Here is an 8,953-nt window from a genome sequence, read left to right as displayed (position 1 = left end):
TTTGTTACATTTTGCCAGAACAAAGGCACTAACACGTTGTTCCCCCTAATTTCAAGGCCTAGCCGCCTGTAAACACCAACTTGGAATCCAATTATCACTGAAGCTCTGAACCGCTTCTAAAGCTTAATCTTAAATCCAGGTGCTCATTTTGTGTATCAATTGACGTAGTAGTCTCTGAGTCTAATGCTATTGACGCACAGATCTGATATGTGTGCAGCTATGAGCCCTATGGTGCCTATGTCAGCTGCGGCAGAGCATTCTAGATGCTGCTGCCAAGTACTTTGGTTTAACGGCTAAGATGGCCAAATATTTGGTGTTCTATCATTATTTGCAAAATATTTAGCAATTTATCACATTGTTTAAACTCAAGTCTGTGAAACTTGAGTTTTACACATAACTTAAGTTTTATAAAAATATGCTGCGGTGGTACTTACTGATGTGAACTATTTTAATTAAACAAGGCAACACAGAACTCGAGTTTGCGAAACCACCTTGTAAGCTCGAGCTCTATAAGCTCGAGTAACGAGTAAAATGTGATCTTTTGCTAGACTGAACACATGAAGGAGCAAAATATATATATATATATATATCTTTACAAAGTACAACACTTAGACTTATATAGAAAGCCTAGCCATAGCAGTTTAGCTGAAGTGTAGCAGTAATCAATTGCTGCAATAGTTGTAGCAAGTATCTGTCCAATGGACTCTTAATCACTACCACTGTTTATTGTAGATTTTCTTGATGTTCATGACCAGTTTGATGAAAATCCAACATTTACTTCCCTTGATGATCATGACCCATATATTGGTCCAGCTCATTACTTCCCTACATGACCGACTCATTTTTCTCTCTTACACACCTGATTTAGTGATTTATTTTTTTCTTTTGTTCCAACAGCTATTGTCTTACTTCTACTTGGCCTGTTTCAGTTGTTCTTGTCTCACTTTTACATGAGCTTTTGAACAAGTTTTATATTACAAGGGACCTGAGTTTTTCGAACTTGGATCCTATGTGAACTTTCAAATTATAAAATGCCAGATCAACTTCTACCATGGTGTCACTTTTTTTAGAACTCGATTTTCATAAACTCGAGTTCTATGTAAAACTCGTGTTTCATAAACTCGAGTTTCAAAACAATGGTAGAACGCCAATTATTTCAGCAAAAAGTAATGTTTGGCCATTTTGGCAACAGCCTAGAAAGTTGGAGATCCTAATTATGAGAATTAGAAAGTTGGAGTACATTTTGGAATACAATGGACTTGGATTATAGAATTAGATATATTCAATTTCCGTTGGCTTAATTTGGTAAATATAAAGAGAAATGAGTTTCTACATTAAAATAGTTTCAAAGAGTTAGAATTGCGGATCCGATCTGTAGGAAGAAAAATAGTGTGTACATTTGTTATATAAAATTAACTTGGATATGGAAGAACAGAACTGATTTTGTTCTACTGGCTATTGGAAACTCACTACAGTACTTCATAATAAATAGTACATGTTACTGCTGCTATCTGTATTTGTTCTGGTAGGAACCGCAGATTTAAGACATGTACCAGCTTTTTTTAATGACTACATTAGTAATGTAGCAAAAGTTGATTCAAAGCGAACGAAAGTTAATAAATTTTCAATTTGAGAAATTTTTAAAGATTAAAATGCATTTTAAATCCTCTAAAGTTTGGGGTCTCTTTTAAATTGCTCCTCTAAGTACGAAAACTTACCATTTAATTCTATCTATGATATTGATTTCAATAAAAGAGTAATGCTACAGACATAAATTATTTTACAACATTTTTACAAATTACTAATGTAACTTTAAGATTTTTCAAATAGTTATTGTAATTAAAAACGATGTCTTTTTTTTTTTTTTTTTGTTTCCTATTTTTCTATCCGAAACAACATCATTTTTGAGTGGGTAAAGTGGTTAACATTAAGATTTGAACAAATGTTGACGGATGGGATAAATTGAGATTTTGTAAATGCTGGCCCAAGGCCTCTAAATTGATATTGTTGTAAATGTTGGCCCAAGGCTTCTATTACAAAAAGCTCCATCCGAACCACCCCTTTATAAGAAGGCCTCACCTCCTATTATAAAAAAGGTTCAAAATTTTATGATACTAATTCTATTTTTTATATATAAAATAAAAAATAAAAAATATAAATGGTTTTGCATTATTTTTCCCACCTCTAACAAGGTCTCCATAATATTAGATCAGTAGAAACTCAACTCAATTGAAATCCTAAAATGTTTTGTTATAAATATACCAAATCGTCAATGATGATTCATTTTCTCTAACAATGTAAGACTTTAATATTTGTAAACCAATATTTTATGTGGTGGATTATCAACATTAGCTACCTAAACTTCCACATAGACTCACACAGTATAGTCTTTATTTCAATTTTACAACAAAAATCAAAATTAGATTACAATTTTACTTAACCATGCATTGTCTTTTGTCCAAGATAAAGTAAACTTCATTTAAAAAAAAAATCATTTATATTTATTAAATTTTATACTTGAACTATGATATTTGATTTTTTTTTCTTTTTAAAATATTTATATTTTTTCCTTTTATTATCTTTCCATTGTCTTCATACAAGGAGAAAAGAGAAAATAATATTTCTATTATTTTTGCTTTATATTACATTATATTTTTGAAAATTAAATCTTCATTATAAAATTAAAATTTATTATTTCCCAATTAAATGAAAAAAATAAAAATATCCTCCCATTTGAGTTGTCTTTCTAGCTTTATTTCAGGATTGCCTGGTGTTTGGTTACATGGTATTAAGGACTAAATATAATATGTGAAGCTATTTAGACATCAAGGGTCCCATGGTCTAGTGGTCAGGACATTGGACTCTGAATCCAGTAACCCGAGTTCAAATCTCGGTGGGACCTTTTTTTTCCCAGAGTTTTGAACATCTTATATTATCGCCGCCCCGTCTGCAACTCCTCCCAATAAAATTCCAACTTAGATTTTTAACAAAACAGTTAATAAAATAGTCCACCTTGTCTCTAACATCATATATAAAGTGTTCTACCATGAAATGCAGAAATGCAAATCCAATGCTTTCCAACTCGTTAAATTAAGAAGCTCATCCAGTTCATAACCAAAAAATCAAATTGCCTGCATTTTCCACGGATCATCAAGAAATCTTGGGGAACTTACTAATTTACATCCCTGTCAAAGAAAATCTATTAATATAAACCATTGGTAGTAAAGAAAATTGAGCAATTGTGAAGACAACCTAATGTTAGGTAGGCTTGTTCTTATAGATGGTTTTCTCAAGTAGTTATGTTAGGGATACAACATTTTTTTACCATTTAATAAAGATGGTAAGTTGTAACTGAAGAAACTTACTGTTATATAGGTTCATTAGAGCATTCACAGTAGTAGAGCTAAAAATTTAGTTATTTGGTACAACAAAAAGTTGCTTTATCTATTTTACCTACACACATGCTGCAGCAGTAGATCTATTTTAACTTTCAACACAATAAAATAATATAAATATTACGATAAAATAATATATTCACTACAATAAAATAATATATTCACTGCAATAAATAACAATCACAACCACCTGAAACCGCTACCGCTGCAACTACCACCGCCGCCACCGACTCTTCCACCACCACTGCAATCACTACCGCTGCCGCCACCAACTCTTCCATCGCCACTGCAATCGGTGGCTTGGGACGGCTTGGGTGGCGACATTGGCGATGAGTCGGGCCGGCGGCAGTGAAAGTGTGAGTTTGAGAGAGTTTTATTAGAGATGAGCTTCAGATGAGATGAGAGTGAATTAGAGAGAGAGAGAGGCACAGTGATAAAAGAATGAAAAAAAGAAAAAGAAAAAAAAGAAGCAACTTGTATTATTTTAATCTCGGCTGGAATAATATATATATATATATATTTTAGTTCTCAGCTATAGTGCACACCCATAAATAGATGTGCACTGTAGCAATGAAACTAAAAAATATAGATTTAGCTCCATTGTTGCATGTGCTCTTTCTACACTAAATTTATTATACATCAATCACAACTGGTCACCATTAAAAGTCACAAAAAGAAATTGAAAAATATTCTGTATCCTAAATTGTTTAGGAAGATTGAAGATTTTGATAGCACGAATCATGGTTCCATGTCGTCATTGCCAGTTTTTCTACTTCCACTTTTTGCGGCAGTTGTGTGGCCTTTTTATCACTGTTGTAAATGTACTTGAGTCTTGCTCTTACCACAACATTACTTCATTTTTAGAAAAAGAATTGTCACATATAAAGCCAAAGAAGATTTGATTCCAGTTATTTCGAATATCACAAAGCTATCTACTTTCTGCTGGCCCAAAAAAACAAAAAACCACAAAGCTATCCATATAATATTGCTATTTCACTATATGGTCGTATACTCATATAATTTATTTATGACTTCGAGTAGACATTATCATACTAAATTATCTTTTACTTCTTGTTGTTTTATGTATGATTACTTGTTGAAGTTTACTGCTCTTATTTTCATGGAACAAACACCAGTGCCATGTTTTTTTGTTGGTCTGGTAGAAAGATTTTCACTATGCTTAACCTAACAAAATAGTGCTCCTAGCCTCCTACTTGCCCTGCTAGTAAGCATTTCAAGATAAGGATGCTGTATCAATCTTCTCTGCCAGCAATTTGGGTTCTATAGATACGTTTAAGCCAATGGAACAAATAGTTTGCCAAAAACCAAAGTGGTGTGGAGAGAACTAAATAAGTTGATCGGAGGATAGACCTGCAGATCTCTTAGCAAAAAATGTTTTAGACATTGATAATTTTTACACTTAAATTGAAGAGCGTCATTGTTTCTTAGAATAAGCTATTCTTCACAATATAACTGCTGTTTATTAATCTGAATAAAATTCATAATCTTCTCATAAAATAAAAAAGAAAAAGAAAAGTAGGGGATAGTTTCCTAGCCAATGCACAGTGGCACTAATGGGCTATATTGATATTCTCTCTCTTTTTCTTATCAGAAATTGCAGTACATATGGTCGAGTATAAAGCCAAACTGATATTTCATTATGCTCATGAAAAGTAAGTCCAATTTAAAAATCAGGGAGAATCTGTAATCTTTTTCCTTTCTATCTGTAAAATCATTTTCATGGTCACTACTACTGCTCACTACGTAGTGTTCGTTGCACTGTCAACGATCTGGATGGCGACTAGATAATGACCCGACTGTACCATCAATTTGACCCTCGTTGATACCAGTCTCTACAAGATTGCATCTTAAGAAAACAAAATTCTGCATGACATGATTTAGCCAAAGAAAAGGAAAAACAAGACAATACTTTAACAATAAACTTGACGTGCATATGAAAAATTAGTCCATGACATGATTATCGCATTGAATGTACTTTTGTGTTTTTAATGTTCACATGATTTTGGAATTGCTATTGATTAATGTTTGCATGTGAGATGCAGATAATTCAACCGATAAAGTTTTTTGTCATCAAATAAGAAATTTAAAGTTCAAACCATGCCTACACCATAAACCATTTATATATATATATATATATATAAGTTTAATGTTTACATTTCTATCTAAAATTGTCTAAAATCAATAAATTCTCAACCAAAAAAAAAAAATGTAAATCCATTATTGAGGCTTAATTACAGTATGTATTAAATAGTTGAGTAATGTTATAGATATTGCAAATTTTACAAAATGATTTACCAAGATTAAATTACAAAACAAAATGGTAATTCAAAATGGGCTCGGTTAACGTGTGCTCTAAGGAAACATGTTAAACTTTCTATTTTTGAAAACATTTTCTTGAAAATTGAAAAAACTGTCATTACTTTTTCAATTTTCGAGAAAATTTTTTCCGAAGTAAAATCCATTCAAAATTTTATTTATTGTGTTAATGACGTGACACCACATCCATTACAACCTTAATTTGTAGACATTTTTATAGTAAAATTAATATTCTCTTTGTCCCAAATCATTATTCCTTTATTTATTTTTGTGATATTCCAATATATAGTCTTCTTTTGAAACTTAATAAATAAATTTCTTAAAGTAATAGTTATTTTAATTGAAAAGTCAATACCCTCTTCACTAGAGTTTAAGTTAAAAATGATAATCTTAGAAACTTGTATCTTTTTATTTACAAGATAATACATTAAGGGAAAATTCTATTGCACACGTGTGCATTTACACGCTAAAAAAATATAACTGAAAACATGATTTGAAGTCATATTTTCATACTTTAAACCATGTTTTCAAGTCTGAAAATGTGATTTAAAGTCACGATTTTAGTTGTTTTGAACAGTGTGTAAATGCGCACAATGTATATAGCAAACATTGTCCATACCGTAAATGATGTTCGAAGTAAGATTTCTTAAACATGAGCAACAATATGAGAGGAGTGATAACTTAGGTATTTTCCTAAGTTCACCGAGTGTAAGCAATAGTTTGATGATAATGTCTCCTAACTCCTAAGGAAGAATTATCAGTTTCATATTTATATATATATTTTTTTAAAGCAATTATTATACAGTGAATTTTCACAACCCTGAACCAATATTTTTTTTGTTCTTCCCTATAAAAAATTCACATGTTGTGATATTCAACCTAACAACTTTCCCATTCAACATTTTCAAGTTTCAACTTCTAGATAGCGACTTGATAGCAACCCTACCCAACCCTACATCAACTCTATCAAGCTCACAGCCTCCACAAATGAAGTTGCTTCCTGCCAAAAATATCACCTTTTTTCATATATTATTGCTATTGTCTTTTCTTCAAGACGTGCAACATCAAAATCATTTAAACTAATAAACAATGCTATGCTTAATGGTATGTGACTGGGATTAAAATTCTACCACTACCACTCTTTAGTGAAATATTGTGCCAATCATCCTGGAAATTTTCTATGATCAAACAAAACTCATAGCTATAGATAAGTTATGGAAACTCAAAAATCAACTTAAATTCCATAATTCTGACAAATTCTCATATTTTGGGATAGAGTTAGGCATCGATCAATTCCCAACTATACTTAAATTTCCAACGAAGTGTCTGGTTTGGCTATTGCTTCCCGAGATTCGAGAACCTTAAAACAGCAACATTTTTAGTTTTATGTATAATTTTCCCTCACTTTTTTATTTTTGTCCTTGATAGGCTCTTCTTTTGTTTTTGTTTTTTCTTTAGTACTAATATATGGTCAAATGAGCATCTCCAACGCAACCTCAGCTCCCTCGGTTCCATTAGATGCTGACTAGGCTTGAGGGAACAAAAGGCCTCTATTGGAAAATCAATTTTATTCATAAAACAGTTTTTTTTTTTTTTTTTAAATTTTTAAATTGAAGAATTTATCATCTTTAATTTGGATTGTTTTTCACTTTCAAAGGTCGTTCAAGACCCAAGGATAGCTCAAGTGACTCTTCAACTTGGAGAAAAGAAATACACCAAAAGAAATGTCACTGAAATTGTAGTCTTTCCGGCAATTATATATATATATATATATAATTTGATAATTAAAATAATGATTGAGCTATTAAAAATATCAGAAAGTGTCATATGAGTTATAATTTACAAAACTCAATGAAAAAAAAATTCAAATTTTCTAGAAAGGTGACATGATATTGATGCTACATTGAAGTAAATTTATCTAATAAACAACAGAAACTACGGGAGAATAAATTGATAAATGTACAATCAAATTGACCCCTCTCATACTTTTTGCATCTTACAAAAAAAATATATCATTATCCATCTTGGCGTGTTTAGAAAACTAAGGGCTTTAACTTTTAAATTCAATTGAAAGCCATGAAAAATTCATCCATTTACGTTTGGACAATAATAATATACGGCTTTTTAAAAGTATCTTTTCTCATGCTTGATGCTTCATCATCTTTCTCCTGAACAAAAAGGAGAAGCTTGATTAAGTTACAAACTTAAATATAAATTAGTTCTAAATTGAATGAACAAACATTAATTAGATTTCCAATCCAGCCCAGAAAATTAATAGTAGTGAATTTAGGACAAAAACATTAAAGTATATAGCCTAAAAAGAATGGGTTCCTATTTCCTAAAGATAGTTGGACTCTTTTATTATGCTTGAACAGGTTGAGATGGATAGGCACATGGTGCAATTAATAAGTTTCAGACCAAACCATATGCCATGGCCCATGACTATGAGGGATGGACCTCCATCGTTAAGGATTTAAAATTTAATAAACTTTTTATATATGCAGCGCTAACTGCGGATTTTCAGAATTTTCTAACTCTGATGAATGGAATATCAAAGATAAAAATCCGATGGAATCATAGCATTCCCCTTTGGATTATAGAAGAAGATTCTCATATTCTGGTTTTGTTAAATCTAAAGTGCTTCGTTTAATGTGCAACTCTAATTATAATGATCCTCCCTTCACATGGACACTTTTTCTTCGTTTCTTTTAGCCAATTGAACCACCATTTAAGTATCAGAAAAACCAAAGTAAAAGATTTCAAGTAATTTATTATTATTATTATTATCTTTACATGGTATCCAAGCAAGAAAAGTCATCAGTAACTGAAGTGATGAACAAATTCAAACCCCGAGTGGTCCAAAATCAGTAATTGGATATTGTGAATCCATTAAAGATCATGATGATGTCCTTTATAAAGTAGCACATGCTACTTGAAGCTTATGCCTTCTAAAATTTATATTTGACCTTTATTTTGTATGCCTTCCACATGGGTTAAAAAAAAATTGCATTTTGAAACGTTTTGTAAAAATTATCCTACATCCTATGGATAAATACTTATTATGTAATATTTGGGCAAGTAACTTCAATTATATATAACATGTTATTAAAAAGAGAGGATAATCAAGAATGTAAACCAATTACTTAAGTGAATTGAGAAATATTTAATTATTTGCACTAATTCAAGTGTACAATTACTTTTATATTCTTTATTGCATTTTT

General features: G+C 31.0%; 1 non-coding gene across 1 annotated transcript; it reads left to right on the top strand.

Annotated features, from left to right (window-relative positions):
* The first annotated feature begins 2,830 nt into the window (after positions 1-2,830).
* On the top strand, positions 2,831-2,902 carry TRNAQ-CUG (transfer RNA glutamine (anticodon CUG)). The gene has a single exon. It is a non-coding gene; the product is annotated as a tRNA-Gln (tRNA).
* The last annotated feature ends 6,051 nt before the right edge of the window (positions 2,903-8,953 follow it).

This window comes from Quercus suber, unplaced genomic scaffold, assembly GCF_002906115.3.
Source record: "Quercus suber isolate HL8 unplaced genomic scaffold, Cork oak 2.0 scaffold_77, whole genome shotgun sequence".
Classification (NCBI taxonomy): Eukaryota; Viridiplantae; Streptophyta; class Magnoliopsida; order Fagales; family Fagaceae; genus Quercus; species Quercus suber.
This window is presented reverse-complemented; position numbering and strand designations above follow the sequence as displayed.